At 50.9% G+C, this 15832-nt stretch overlaps 1 protein-coding gene across 1 annotated transcript in view; it reads right to left on the minus strand.

Moving 5' to 3' along the window:
• ZNF469 (zinc finger protein 469) overlaps positions 1-15832 on the minus strand; it is a 158945-nt gene that overhangs the window by 82048 nt on the left and 61065 nt on the right. The window contains exon 3 of the mRNA XM_064386648.1: positions 326-433. The gene's annotated coding sequence lies outside the window, so the exon portion shown is untranslated. The remainder of the gene's footprint in view (positions 1-325; positions 434-15832) is intronic.

Raw genomic sequence — 15832 nt, forward strand, 5'->3', positions numbered from 1 at the left:
TGGCCAAGATTCCACCTGAGATATTCCCTCCTTCCCAAATGTGGGATTTGAGTGTTGGATTTCACAGGTTCCCACAGAGGAATTGTTTGGGAAGGCACAGGATAATTTGGGCTCACCCTATAAAAGCCATCGCATCCTAAGGACACACAACCCAACAGATCCGTTGGGAAAGGACGGCTCCATCCTCATGGATGTGGGAATCAGGGAGCAGCCATGGGGCTGGCAGCAACCAAAACCTCACAAGCAAAGGCCATAACATGGAAAACTTCCTCCACTGTGTTATTTGAGTTACCAATCCCGGAAAAGTAAGGAGCTGTTTCCTTACCTTCCTCGCTGGATCCACACTCCGGTGGGGATCAGAGCTGTCTAGGATGGCTTCAGTGTAGATCCAGGCTCCTGCTCCAGTCCCAGCCCCTCATCTGCCCCTGGACACCTTTGGGATAAATAAAAAAAAAACTCATTAAGCCATTTATTTTTTAGCAAGCAGGAAGATCTCTGTTGCTGCTCCTCTGTTTTCTCTTTATCCAGGGATATCAGCAATGGGACAACAACAAGGCAAAGCACCTGAGGAACATAAGGAGAAAAAGCTGCAAGCTGTCACAAAATCCCTTGTGACAGTGGAACTGATCCCTGTCCTCCAGGAACGGGGATGGAAAATGTTTCCCAGGAAGTTACAGGTCTGGGATGGTGCTGTGGGTGGAATTAGGGCTCCTCAGAGCCCCCCAAATTCCAGGTCTTTCCCCAAACACTTCCATCGTTTCAGTTCCCAGTCAGGCCCGTGGGAGGAGAGGCTCCTCCAGACTCACGGGGATGACCTAAGAGGTGGAAACCCAAATTGTCCCACTCCAAACCATCTTCCCTGTGCTACACATGGGCATTTCCCAGAGATCAGGCAACACTGAACCTCAGGAAAGGCAGCAATTTTCACCAATTCCTCTTCTCCCTCTGTTCCTCTCCAAACCCAAGTGGTGGAAGCCAAGTGTGAGGCACGGGCTGGGTGTCCCCAGGCTCCCCATGGAAGGTCTGTCCCTGTTCCCAGCTCCTGGTGCAGCCAGCCATGGATCAGCTCTCCATGGAGCCACAGGGAGCTGCCATCATTCCTCTGACAGCTCCGGGGCCGTTTCCAGCCCGCTGGACTCGCCTCCTGTCACTGCAGATCGGAAAAAATCTCCAATCATCCAAAAGTGGATTCCAGCAGGCCCTCCAGGTAATTCCTCAACCTTGAGACAGGCCTGGAGAGCGATCATTCCCTCCTTAATCCCCTAAAAGCATCCATGGGAATGGCAAGTTGGCTTCCCCCACACGTCTGGCCCTTGCCCTGGAGCCTCCCTGCTCGGAGCCGGACCGGCTGGATCCCGGCTTCTCCAGGAGTTTACTTCCAGGTCAACGAGCCCATGAAGAGTAACTGGATGGAAGGAATGGCACATGCCACTGCCATGATGGGATGTGGCCAGAAGGGCTTTTCCCAGCTGATGCTGTCCTTGGGCCGTGCTGTTCCTGCACCACCTGGATGCTGTCCCATCCCAGGAATGCTCATCCCAGCACGGGGAGCCTCTGGAAATGAACCCAGCTGGTGGCTCTCCCCTCCTTTTCCCACCAATCCACATTTATGTATTAACAGCAACAATTGTACAGCCTGGGATAGTGGAAATTATCCCTTCCCATGGCAGGGGGTGGGATGGGATGAGATTTAAGGTCCCTTCCATCCCAAACCATTCCAGGATTCTCCAATAATTTATTTATAAATACATTCTGTGGCTTTATATCTGTATTTTACATGAGGGAGGGAGAAGTGATGAAACCACCTAATGGATCAGGGAATTATAATTCCTAGAGTTAGGATCATCACATCTCCTCCCAAATCCTTTTTGTTGGTCACCACCCACTGGGTCCCCAACTTCACCTGTGCAGGATATTTCTCCTGCTTTTCCTCCATCCCTTTAGGATTTTCCTCTTCATTCCCATTCACATCATGCACATTCCTCCCAAGACTGCATCCCCCAGGACTGGATCCATCCTTTGGTAGGACTAAACCAACACAAAGGATCCTGCCCAGTTTGCACCCCATCCCAAGGGAAAAAAGTAGATCCTACAAAAATGAAGGAGGAGAGCAAGCATGACTCCAGCAGTTTTCAGGGCATTCAGCCAGGCTGGAAACACTGATGGCAATAATTGCCTGGAGCTTCCCAAAAAGTGCTGGCCACGGATTTTCCAAAAGCTGAAAGACCTATATTTGTGAGTAACCACCAGACCCCATCAGCTCCTCCTGACCAAACACTCCACGGTGACATCATTCCACACTGGCATCATCCTGAGAGAAGAACCACAGCATTCCTGGAGCCCCAGCAGAAACTCGACACATGGAATGCCTAATCCTAGAGTGGACTTCATCCTTCTTTTCCTATGAGTCATTTTCCATCCCACTGTCTGCCCAAAGATGCTTTTGTGTTGTTTATTTATTAAAGGTTCTCTCGATGGCTTCACTGATGACCAAAGAAAGGAGGGAAGGAGGAAGGACTGGGCATCCCAGGGATCTGCCACTAAGTCTGGCCTAACTAAACCCGTCTGCTTGGGATCTGCTGCCAAAATCTGGGACAGCCCTGGAGCAGCAGGATGCAGACCAGGCTTTGTGTTCTAAACCAAGGATGTGTCACAAGTAATAACAAAAACACAAGAGCCATTCCTTGATTTTCCAGGAGTGACATGGGATGGAGGGATGGGGTTGTTTTGGTTGACTGTTAAAACTCCATTTTTTGGCACAAAAAGAAAGGCCCCCAGGCCTATCTGATGGGAACTAGAAGAAAACCATGGATGACCCAAAAAAGTGAAACTGACGGGTCCAAATTCATAATCCAAAGAAAGTGCTGGATCCAGACCTTGCCTATGCAAGAGTCTGTGCAGAATTCAGCATCAGCCCCGTGGGTGCAAGGCAAAAGGCGGATAAAGCACCCAATTATTGAATAAATACCGTTAATTGTGCAATTTGCTCAATCTCCATCATCTCAGCAACTCAAGGACCCCTGGCAGATCCCAGTGGTGACCATGCCATGAAGGAGGAAATTGTCCTGGCATGGGGTGGGACTCGCAGTTCCATTAACACCAAAAATCATGGATCTAAAACAACAACATCCTCAATTCCCCTGCTTCAAAGAGAGGCTCTGCCTTCCCCAGCCTCAGCCAAACACAAGGAATGGGCTCCAGGCCGTGCATTTCCATCCACACCTCCCTAAATCCGGGACAGCAGCAGGACGGCCACGCCAGCTCCCGACCTCTCTGTGGCGCTGACAGGAGGCTCCCAGAGCAAATGTTCCACGTTTGTCTTCGATTTGTTCTTCAGCAAGAGGAGCAAAGGTCAAACCTGGGCTCCCCCAGGAGGGCCCATTTGTTGTCCAGATGTGACGAACATGAAGGACTTTTCTGGGAATGGACAAACAGCTGCTCTGCAGCCCCAACGCCATTCCCGCCTTCCTGCTGTTGGGAATGTGTCTGTTCCCTTGGGCTCGTGCACCAGGGATGGGGTTTGGAACAGGGCAGAGTGCAGGGAGGAGTCTTATCCATACAGCACCTGGACTGTACTGAATCATGGAATCATGGAGTGGTTTGGGTTGGGAATGATCTAAAAGATCACCTTGTTCCAACTCTGATCCATAGGCAGGGACACCTTCCACTATCCCAGGGTGCTTCAAGCCCTGTCCAACCTGGCCTTGGGCACTGCCAGGGATCCAGGGGCAGCCACAGCTGCTCTGGGCACCCTGTGCCCACCCTCCCAGGGAGGAATTCCTTCCCAATATTCCCTCTAAAACTACTTTAGTTCAGTTTACAAGCCCAAGGAAGCTCATCCCGGAGCTTGAGCACCCTCACAAATCCCTTGTTCCCTGGGAGAAGGGACAAACCCCACCTCCCGTGAAGAAAAGGAGAGGCAAAACCCTCTGAGCCTCCATCCTGCCCTCAGCCAGTGCCTTGGGGGCTGCTCCAGGTCCCACGGCGGGGGAGACACCCATGGCAGCTCCATCCACAGCACACAACTCCCTCCCCCTGCAGCAAGCACTGAGCAGAATCTCAAACTGGGGGGGAAAACCCCAACAGGGCCATGGCCCAGAGTCAGGGAGAGCCTGATCCACTGGTCCCAGAAGCTGCAACAACTCCCAGTGGTTCTGCTTTGTCTTCTTGGGCTAATTGCTTTCAGGCTGTCAAGGGCTGCACGTCCTCAGAGCCAAGCCTAAGTCTGGTCCAATCCTGACTTATCCCAGAGCAAAAATGTCCTTATTGTCACTCCAGCCAGGAATGCACGTGGTTCCACTGGGCTGAGCAGTGCAATCAACCTCGGTACCCACCTGCCACCTCCTCCTGATCCCACACAGATCAAGTTCCCTAAACCTGTTTTTTTTTGAGGTTGAACACCAGGTAAGAACAAAGATCCCTCCTCGGCTGGAGATTTTTTTATCCACTCCCAATGCTGAAATTATTGTGATGTGAAAATTATTCCCCCAACACAGGGACAGTTAACTCCCCAGGACAGTCTGAGACACGCAAATATATCCATGATCTTTGCCATTTGCAGCACAGTGGAAAATTGCTAAGAAAAGTTCCCATTGTGTCGGGGATGCCATTCCAACCTCCTGGAATTTCTCTCTCTCTGGCAGCTAAAAATGGCTTCAAACTCCCCAAAATGCTGGAGGTTGAACAGTGATGCTGGAGCTCCACGAGGAAAGGGCTGAAGATGTCCAAGTGCACGGCTCACTGCTCCCTCCCCGGCTCAGGGAATGCAGTGCTCCCAATCCATGCTCCAAGACTGATGGGTGCTCCAAGGGTGGAGATCCTGAAGTGCAGAATGCTGCAGGAATCCCCTCCAGACCCCAGATAATTCCACCCCAAAACCTCGGCATCAAGTCATGGGATAGGGGACATCCCTCATCCCTGACATCTCCACCATGGAAGGTGGCAAAAGACATTTCCCAAAGCTCAGGGCCTTGAAGGCACCTAGGCACCTCCTTTGGACACAGTTCTCCCTCCCTCTCCCTCTAACACAAAAACACACATGTCCAGCATCCCTGTGTTGATCCCAGCCTCAGGAATGGAAGCCCAGACACAAGAATGAAAAACTGGGACAACACTCCCACAGCTGGATGGCCGGAGTGGGACTCCTGGATCCATCTTTTGGCACGGGGACGAGTGACCTGATTTCTTTACAGCCCACGAGAGCTCCCAGCACTCTGCTCCTTAAATGGGGTCATGACTCCTGGAATACTGAAGGAGAAATGGAAAACGCAACTCCAGGCTCCCTGCTTTGAGGGCTGTGAGTTTTCCTGAGATTTTCCTGCCTTAATTCCTTCTTCCCATGGCCTTTAGGCTCCAGGAATGAAGCAGCAGGACAGGGGTCAGGCGGGAGAAGAGGGAATGCTCTCCTTGGATGGGCATTTGTCTCTCCCTGTTTTTCCAACCACATCCCTCCTCCTGCCAACTCCTTGTGCCTCAGACCATCCCAGTTTTGCCTCAGCCTCTCATCCAGCCCTTCCTCAGGAGGAAAGTGCAGGATCCAAGTGTGACACTCACGAGATGCAAAACCCAACCTGGGATCTTGGCAGGGAAAATGCCCATTCCAGGGCAGATGGGGGAAACTGGGAGGTTTCAGGTGGAACCACTGGGTTCAGTGTTTCCCAGAGGCAGCCAGAAGGTTTAATTTCTGAGTATTTGTTAATTATCTCATTATTTCCAGGACCATGTGCTCCCTATTCTGATAGCAAAGGGACATCTGAGGTTGGTTAAACTGTTTGTAATGGGGCCATCTTCAGCTTTTTGGAATTTCCTGGTTGGCATCTGCCCAAATCAACACATTTTTCTACGTAAAACAAGAGTCCCTCCAAGGAGCTGCTCTAAACAATTCCCTCACTCAGCAATTTCGAATGCACTGGCTTAGGGACTTTACAAATTGCAGGGAAAAAGTCCCAAAACTGAAAAACAACAACAAAACGTGAAACCTCTTTGACCCCTGCAGTTATCTGATGAGTGCAGGCAACAAAAATAGTTTGGAGACTGGGGAGATTTCCAATGAAGAGGAATTTTTGTGTTTTCCCTTCAGCTTGTGGCTGACAGAAGCCATGGAAGGAGCCCCATGGAGCAGCAGCATCCCTGGATGCTGGTTTAGGAAGCAGCAGTCTGAAATCTCTTATCACATCTGGAGCAGAGGGAATTGTTGGGATAATTCCCAGATGATTCCAACACAGATCACACCTTCCAGCCCTGAGAGCAGCTAAAAGCCATGGAAAGATTATCCTGGTCAGCCTGCCTCCATCCTTCCCAGAAAGCACCTCCACCATATGACCAACATCGCAGCATCCCAGGATGAGCCAGTTTGGAAAGGACCACGCTGGATCATCTGGTCCAACCTCTCTGCTCCAGCTGGGTCACCCCAGGGCACTGGGCTGTGTCCAGATGGTTCTGGAACCTCTCCAGAGAGGGAGGCTCCACCACAAACCCAACAGCTGGGACCAGCACAAGCTGCAGCTTGTGGCCACCTCTGGATCCCCGTGGAAGAGCTGGACTTGGAGGTTTCCTGGCATTTTGGATTTCTCTGAGGTTCATGGGTGGCCCGGAATGTGACACAGCACTGAGCTGTTAGCAAAGCCCAGGGATTTGGGATAGAGTTCCTGGCTGGAAGTGCTGGATGTGACTCTTCTCCTCAGAGCTGAGCTGGCAGATCAGCACTGCTGGGGAGAAGCTGGAGGGGAAGGGAAGGAAATCCAAGCATTTCCCAGGTCACCTGTTTTCCTAATGCCAGCACTGCCAGTTTCCTACAGAAAACCCAGCCTGCAGATTGCACCAGTGTTAAATGAGATTCCTCTCCACTCCTCCCTTCATTCCCACAGCTCTCTGCAGCCCTGGAGTTGCCATTCCTGAAAATTTCACACCTAATTATTCATTATCCCTAACGAGCCCTCACCAGGCATCCACTGCTCTGTCTGGAGCTGGTTTGAATCGGGCAGGGTTGTGCAATCTCTGGCACCAGCCCTGCTCCACCTCTACTTGAATCCCAAAAAATGAGCCTGGAGGACTTTCTCTGGTCTGTCCACTCAGTCAGGTGGAGGGAGAGAGGGATTTGTCTGGGTCAATGTTCCAGGCTGAGGTTTGACCAGCACAGTGGCCTCTTTAACAGCAGGGCCCAGAGAACTCCATCCTCCAGGGCTGGAATTCCTCTGGGCTGAACAGGCACAGCACAAACCAAGGAGAGATCTGGTGGGAAGGAAAAGCCCAGCTCTGCTCCCACGTGCAGCTTTCCACCCTAAAGGTCCCAACAATTCTGCTGGCATGGAGAAACTGGAGATAATCCACACCTCCCTGATTCCCACTGTCCCCACTGGGATCCATCCAGTCCGTGGCAGCCACCTGGCAATCCACTCATCCCAACTAAAATCAGCACCTGACTGAGGTGTAGGAAATCTGTCCCAAATTCCCCTTCAGGACTCAGAGCCATCTTCCAGTTTGTTTTCCAGCTCCTCTTTTACTGAGCAGTCATCTCCTTCCCAACCTCAGGGTACTTATTTTCACACTTCTCCCAGAAGTCCAGAATTCCTTCTCCAAGGATTTGCCCTGCAGGGTTACCTTGTAGAGAATTTTTGGAAATGAAAATTCCCATTCCAAATGAAACAGGCAGGCAGTGCCTTGCATCCTCTGGAAAACCAGATCCCGACTTCCAGCAAGCTTCACCTCCACCTCCTCCGGGACTCTGGGACCTCTGTCATTCCAAAGCCTTTTTAAAATGTCATCATTCCAGGAGAAGCCAGCCGGGGCCTGAGCCAGGAGTGGTGACGGAGAGCTGAGATCAAAGCTGTGAACTCTGGGCGGTTTGGAGAGCTGAGGGGAGCCAGAGCAGGGGCTGACATCAGCCGGGCGAGCACAGGATTCTCCCGGAGCCCGGGGCCGCTGCTGCCGGAGGGATCCGGGAAGCTGGGATGCTGAAGGGCTGAGTCACCACGGCTGGAGGCTCTCCTGGGAGGAAGGAGCAAGATTCCCTCACAAGAAGGAGCTTTTTTCCACTGTAAATCTTCGGAGCACAGCGAGGAGGCTGAAAGGTCACTGGGGCTTGGCACTGCTTTGGCAACCGGGAGCCAAATGGCTTTGGTGGGAATGAGGATGATGCTGCCTCCTCCCGAGGGGCTCTCTGCTCACAGGCTTCACCCACAGCCTGTCTGGGTCACTGTGGAGCAGCTGTCCTCATTCCCTGGCTGCTCCGAGGTCAAACAGGCTTTGGCAGGGCTGGGAATCCTGGTCCCACCGAAGGAAAGGGAGTTTTGTCTTTGGCTTTCACAGCAAGGGGATTTGGAACTCGGACATTGATTTGTATTTTGAGAGGGATCTCTGATGAGGTAGATCTGCAGGTATCCCAAGGGTTTAAGTGGATCCAGAGCTTTAAAACTTTTGGGGAATTCAAATCCCACCAGCGCTTTGCCCCCACTCAGATCTGTGGGGACCCTGATATGAGTCAGTTCCTTCCACACAAAATTATTCACTGAATTCCCTCTCCTTGGGTTTGGGAGAGAATCAGCAACATTAAAGGGCACACAGATAGGAAACTCTTCCTCTGGAAACGTGGGGAAGATTTGCTGTGCTCCACGAGGGAGCTGCTCCTGCTCAGGTATCCAAGGGGAAAGAAATTCCAGCCTCGGGAGTGCAAGGTGGGAGAGCAAACCCACAAAAGCCAGCCAAGACTGACCTCTTGAGAAAGGCTGGAGGAACCACAGCCGGAGGAAAAGCCAGGGAGCAGCCGAGGAAAGGTGGGAAGAAAAGCAGGGTGAGGATGATGACAACAAAGCCCCCTCTGTGCAGCCATCCCTCAACACTTCCCCAGCATTAATTACACACAGCAGCACCCTGACGACACCAAGGGTGATAATGACTTTCCAAGGTCCATCCAGCTCAGATTTTTGTCCCTGGAAGTGGCCAAAGGCAGATTTAAAGGAAGGGTTTAAGAACAAACATACTGTGATTTTTTTTCTCCCCCGGCCTAAAAAAGTCAGCAGCTGAGGGATTTCCTGAGCTGAAGGAGGAGTTATCTTTGCATTAAACAGGACTCGGGGGACTTTCCTCCTACAAACCTCTCCATTGTCCCTCAGTTCATAAGGAAAGAAGAGAAAGAAACATTACAACTTTTACTGATGATGAGGTGTCAGCTGAAAATGCAGGGCAAGAAATTAAATTTCTTCACCTGCACCTGAAGTCGACCCAGAGAAAGCCCCAATTCTCCCTCCGACAACAAAGTCTGGGTTCATTAACAAAAACTGTGCTGTAAAATCTTTCCCCTGACTTAATGGGACGGCTCCAAGGTCCTTGGAAGGATTATTTCAACCCCACAGGCTCAATCAGTTGGTTCATTAAGCAGAAAAGTTTGGGAAAACCCACCAGGGATTCCTTCCTTCAAGGTTATTATTCCTGCTACAAAATGTCCTTCTTGATTTTTCAAGCAGCTGTGAGCGAGTTTTGGCTTTTAAAGCAAATGAGTGGGGACCCATCAGCACCCAAACACATCTGGGTGGAAATGTTAAAGGGTCTTTTGGGGTGAACCCCAGCACCGGGGAATAAATGGAATTTAAATGGTATTTAATGGTGTTTAAATACTATTTAAATGGTATTTAAATGGTATTTTAAGGCATTTGCATGCCTCTCCTCCTCACACATCTGGAAGAGGCTCCAGCAGCATGTTTCACCCCTCCACAATTCCACTTTTTAAAGGAATTTGTTGCGTTGTTCCCACTGCCACAACCTGGGCAAACACAGAGGCTCTGCCCTTCGCACATCCCTCCTGGATGGCATCCCAGGAATGCTGCTGGAGCTTTCTGCTCCCTGCAGAGATCCTGAGTGTGTGCAGCAGGACAAGCCTGGGCAGAAGGCTGGGCCTAGAGGACCTGCCTCAGCCTAATTCCTGCACCAGGAATTTCTGCCTGGCACCTCCACGTCCCACAATGACACCACTGGGCACAAAACCCATTTTCTGCTGAAAAATGTCACCTGACTCCATTTCCACCTAAATCCTTTAAAATCCAGGGCTGTAGCACTGAGAGCCTTGAGGACAACATGGAATAAGTGGAAGAAAATATAACCAAAAAGGAGGAGGGAAGGGGGTTTTGGAAAAAAGGAGGAGAGCAGCACTAAATCAACACAGCAGCAGGGCAGGTGAAGAGAAGGGAAAGCAGCTCTTCCTCACAGAAACCTTCCAAATTCCTCACTTCCATGGCAAATACCAATCCATCTCCAGCCTTGGCTTTGTGATCCTGGCCCTGGACACAGCACTGGCCCGGCTAATTGCCATTTAAATCATTAGCAGGGCACAAAAGAGTGGCAGGAATTCCTGCCCGCTTGGGCTGCAGCACAGTCCCGAGGCCCTGCTCCCCGTTAATGAGGAATTTCGGCACCTCCTCGGGATCCTGAGGGGTCCCTAATGAGGGGGAGGGTGTTTATGGGAATTGAACCTGTCCTGATTAGTTCATGGCACAAGGGCTCCCCACTGAGCCTGAGATTTATGAGCTGGAGTTGATCCTGGGGAGCTGCAAACCTGGGCTGGCTCATCCCACAGGGGAGGCAACAAAACCCCATGGATGGAGATGGAGACAACACCCCCAGGTCTTCATTCTCTCCCCAAATCCCAAAATCTGGGTGATCTACAAACTGGTTTTGCTCCAATTCTGCCCCATGACTCGGCCTGCTGTCCCTTGGTGTCACTTGAGGTGGGACCAAGCTCAATCCGACCTGAGCTCACACCACCAACAACCAGCACCACACCCATTCCCAATCCCACACCCATTCCCAGTCCCAAATCCATTCCCAGTCCCACTTTCATTCCCAGTCCCACACCCACTCCCAGTCCCAAATCCATTCCTGATCCCACACCCATTCCCAGTCTCACATCCATTCCCAATCCCACACCCCTTCCCAATCCCAATCCCACACCCATTCCCAATCCCACATCCATTCCCAATCCCACACCCATTCCCAATCCCACATCAATTCCTAGTCCCAAATCCATTCCTGATCCCATACTCATTCCCAGTCCCACACCCACTTCCAATCCCACATCCATTCCCAGTCCCACACCCATTCCCAGTCCCACGCCCATTCCCAGTCCCACGCCCATTCCCAGTCCCACCCTCATTCCCAATCCCAAATCCATTCCCAATCCCACACCCATTCCCAGTCCCACTACCATTCCCAATCCCACATCCATTCCCAGTCCCACGCCCATTCCCAGTCCCACGCCCATTCCCAGTCCCACCCTCATTCCCAATCCCAAATCCATTCCCAATCCCACACCCATTCCCAATCCCAAATCCATTCCCAATCCCACATCCATTCCCAGTCCCACACCCATTCCCAGTCCCACACCCATTCCCAATCCCACATCCATTCCCAGTCCCACTACCATTCCCAATCCCACATCCATTCCCAGTCCCACGCCCATTCCCAGTCCCACGCCCATTCCCAGTCCCACATGCCCACGTTTGGCTGTCTCACAGGAGGAGTTGGGTTTCACTGCTAATGGGAGAACAATTGTGGTGGGACTCCAGAAACGCCTCGTATTAAACACAAAAAGCACCAGAAAATTAAAGCTTGGGCTGAATCACATCTCAGACTTTTGGGACTGGAAATTCCCATTGGGAATGCAGGACCGAGACAAGAGCTACTATTTGTTGACAACCACTTGAAATCATCCTCTCAAAAATGTTGAGTGAATGGAAATCATTGCCCTCCAAATTTTCAGCTCATTAAAAAATGTTACAAATTCATCTTGGATTGCTACAAATGGCTTGCTTTGCTGTCAACCATTGGATTCCTCCACATGCATTTCTGAGTGGGATTTAGGAGAATTTCCAAGGAAGAAGCAGTCCTAACCATTGTAAGAATTCTTCCCTTCCAAACCCCGAAAGCCTTAAACTCTAAAAAATGAGATATAAATTTTAAAAAAGGCACAAACCCAGCGTGGTGTGATGAGCTGCCTGCACATCCGTGGCTCCTGCACGGGATGAAAAGAACATTTAACACAAACCCTGCTGGAGCAGCTCGGCTTTGCCATGGACTGTGATCCCTGAAAACCCCGACTCCGAGGCACAGCCCTGCTTCCAGCGCCCTCCTCTCTGTTCCCCTCAGCAGGGAGAGTTGTTTGTTTGGTTTTGTAAGTCCCAGCTTAATGCAAAGCAGGAGCCAGAAGGGAGCAGGGCTTGCCAGAGGCAGAGCATCCCTTTCCTGCCTTTTCCCGTGGTTCCCGTCGCAGTTTTGGATCCTGCCAGTGTTTGGGTTGGGTTTAAATCATTCCTGACAGGCCCAGCTGGTGGCTGTGACGCCAGCCCATGGAGGGAATTGTGGAATCTGGTCTCAGGCTCAGGCTTAGCTTGGTTAGGATGGCATTCCCCCACAAATGGTGCCTCATTCCCTATGGATTTTCCCTCCTCTGTCCTCAAAGGACACATTTTACAGGGGAACATGGTGTCAGCAACCCCCAAAATCCTCATGGCACAGAAATAACCAACCCTATCCCAGCCCCCTTTCTCCCTGTTTTCCCACAAAACCCATTCTGGTCCTCAGGAGGCTCCAAAGGCTGCTCCCAGCAGAATTCCCAGCCCATCCCTCATCCCTGCCCAGCACCCTGCCTCTGCCAGGGGGGTTGTGCAACAGCTCCAGGACACAAGTGGAAAAATCACTTCCAAGTGGGAGGTAATGAGATGCAATCCTGTCTGTACAGGACAATAAATCACCTCTTTGGGCTTTTCCAGCCTTCAAAAATGCGGAGCAGAGGGCAGGGATGTGGCTGGCGAGGGAAAGACCAGAAGGAAAAGATCACAGCTGAGGAAAGATGCAACAGCAAACTCCAGAGGGAAGGAATAAATCTGTTCCACATCCCTGTGCATCACCACCACAGCCTAAGCAAGGAATCAGCTCCATGGCAGCGTCACATTCCTGAAAAGTCTCAGGGAATGCATGTTTGGGGCAACAATAAAGGAAATCCAAGGAAAACAGGCTCATTTTCCCTTTGTCCAGGGCCAGCACAGCTCCCAAAGCTCCTCAGCACCTCAGGGACTTTTTAGCTATGATTGGATTTGTGGAATCATGGAATGGTTTGGGTTGGAAGGGTCTTAAAGATCATCCACTTCCAAACCTGACACCTTCCACTAGCCCAGGGTGCTCCAAGCCCCATCCAGCCTGGCATTGGGCACTTCCAGGGATCCAGGGGCAGCCACAGCTGCTCTGGGCACCTTGTGCCTGCCCACCCTCACAGGGAACAATTCTGTCCATTTATTCCTTAGCTGGAGATAATTTGGAGTTTTTCACAGCCCAAACGAGACAATCCAACAGTGCAGGAAAGGAGAAAAACCAAAATACATTTGGGTAGAAATTCAGGGGGGTTTCAAGGAGGGAGAACTGAGTGAGTCCAGGGGGGTCCGTGCTGGTTCCAGGGAGCTGCCACGGGACAGGGACATTGGAAATCACCAATGGAGGCTGTGGATCAAGGGACAGCTCCTGGTCCATCCCTAGGAAGGATCCCACCTTCCTGGAACGAGGGGACCTCGAACTCAGTGAACCACACACCAAAATCTTCAAGTAGGAGAGAGGCCTGAGGCACATTTTGGGTACCATAGAACCAGGGAAATGCCAGCAGGAGTTCCCTGGAGCTGAATTGATCCTGAGGGATAAGAAGTTGACCTGGGATTTGGAATCCCACCTCCCTTAACTTGCTAAACAAGAGATTTTTTAATTTTTTTTCCCCTCTCTTGGGGACATCTCTGTCCTTAAAGTGGCAGCCTGAGAAAAGCAGCAGGAAGGTAATAAATAAATAAATAAATAAATAAGTAAGAGACTGAAGTGCCTGGATCAAGTATCCAGGGTCTGGATACTCGAGGAGTGAAGGATTAGGAACAAGTAGCACTCGACACACTTGATCTTTTTATCCCCCCTCATTTCCACCCTTTTTCTAATGGCTCCAAAGCAACTGGCCCGGGATGTTTCCCATCCTTCATCTAAACTCGGAAGAGCAAAAGCATAAACATTCCAGAAATATCCACAGAGACGTTTCACTAATTGGCAAATGAGGCAAATCCCCCTCCTGTCCACCCTCCCCACATGTTCCTGAGCCCATCCAGCGTTTATGGCCCGACCACAGCTCCGTTAGCTGTGCTCCTCCTGGGATCACTGGGAATCACAGTCCTGCCCTCAGACAAAACAACAACAACCTAAACTGGAGGGAATTAATAACAATGTCTGCCACTATTGAGCCCTTCCATAACATCTCCAAAGCTTTATGCAAATTAACAATTCCCGCAAGAAACGCAAATTTTGGATGATCCAAAAGGATCCCGGGCAATCCTGGAGCAGAAGGAATGAATTTGCACAGCACTGTCACCCCCACTTTTCCCTGGAGAACATGGCAGCTCAGCAGGGAGGAGATTCCAAGCTTTCCATGTTCCTGGACATCAAAGGGAATGATCCAAAAGGACAGACCAGAGCCGGCCCTTCATGCCAGGAGGGAATTTTACTCGCTTCCAAAAGAGGAAGTGGGATCCATGAATGATCCAAGATTATGGTGACAGTCCCCATCCCAGCACGGATACAGGCAGTGCCTACAGACAAAGTGGGAACAAGGAATGGGAAAAGTGCCTTGAACCACCTTTCTGTGACCCGGCGGTGGAAAACCAGGGTTTGGAAAGGTTTCCAACAGGAGCACACCCAGTGGTTACAGGGAGATGGGAATGGTGCTGGATCCTCAGGAAGGTGTCCCTGCTCATCAAAGGGACCTCTGAAGGTCCCTTCCAACCCAGACCGTTCCAGGATTCCTGCCTGTTCACACGGATCCTGCCTCATGCTGGGAGCACCCACAAGAAAAACTCACAGTGGAAGGATCAATGTTATCCCATCCAGGGTAATTCCACAAGGAGGCAAATCCACCTGGATCTCCTCACACATCTCCATGCAGGTCAAAAGCCCAAATTTTTGTGGGTATTCACAACCTCCAAATCCCACTTTCCTCCATAAAATCCCAATTCAGCAAACCCATGACAAGCACTGAAGCCCTGGAGGAGGAGATTCCTGAGGTGGCTCAGACCCCACACCTGCAGGTATTCCAGAGAAAACTCTGCTCTTCCCAGATTCCCTCCACCACCCACAGGTCCAAATCCCACTGGGAGCTGCTCTTTGCCACCCTGGAACCTCCCCCAGGGGGTTTGGGTCGATCCCACCCCTGTCCTGCCTCCAAGCCAAAGATCACAAGGATGATTCTTCAATCTTTAGAGGCTGGTGGTATCCAGAAGATCCAGAGTGGAGCTTCCAGATGGAAAGCAGTGATTGCCTTGCCCTGGAATGCTGCAGGAGCCTCAGCAGAGCCTTCCCAGAGCTCTGCAATCCCAGAGTCCCAGCTGTAAAATCCCTGCTGCGGGCAAAAACTGGGACATGGAGAAGGAGATCCAAGGAATTTCTCCATCCATAACCATCACAGCTCCATAAAGTTGTTTAAAAGAGGGAACTGAGCTTGTTTTCCTTGTGGAAATCCTATGTTTATTTTTAGTTCTGCCTTGGAGTATAAATAACTCCGGAATGAAGTGCACGGTGCTTAATTCCCTTCATTGTGCCCTTAATTGCTTCCGTGTTTGCTTTCCACTTTCCACTCTGCTCCAGCCCCATATTCCAGCACCAGCTCCTCCCTTCCACGTTTGTTTATTGTGTCTGCATTTCCAGAAACTGAAAGGTCAGGAGAAAATATGAATTTTTAATGGAATTTCCTAATGCCACCAAGGCTCTACCCTCCCACTCGCCCTTGGCATGGATTCCCTCCCATCCAGACGCCACCAGATTGAAT

The sequence above is a fragment of the Passer domesticus genome, chromosome 12 (genome assembly GCF_036417665.1).
Source record: "Passer domesticus isolate bPasDom1 chromosome 12, bPasDom1.hap1, whole genome shotgun sequence".
Classification (NCBI taxonomy): domain Eukaryota; kingdom Metazoa; phylum Chordata; class Aves; order Passeriformes; family Passeridae; genus Passer; species Passer domesticus.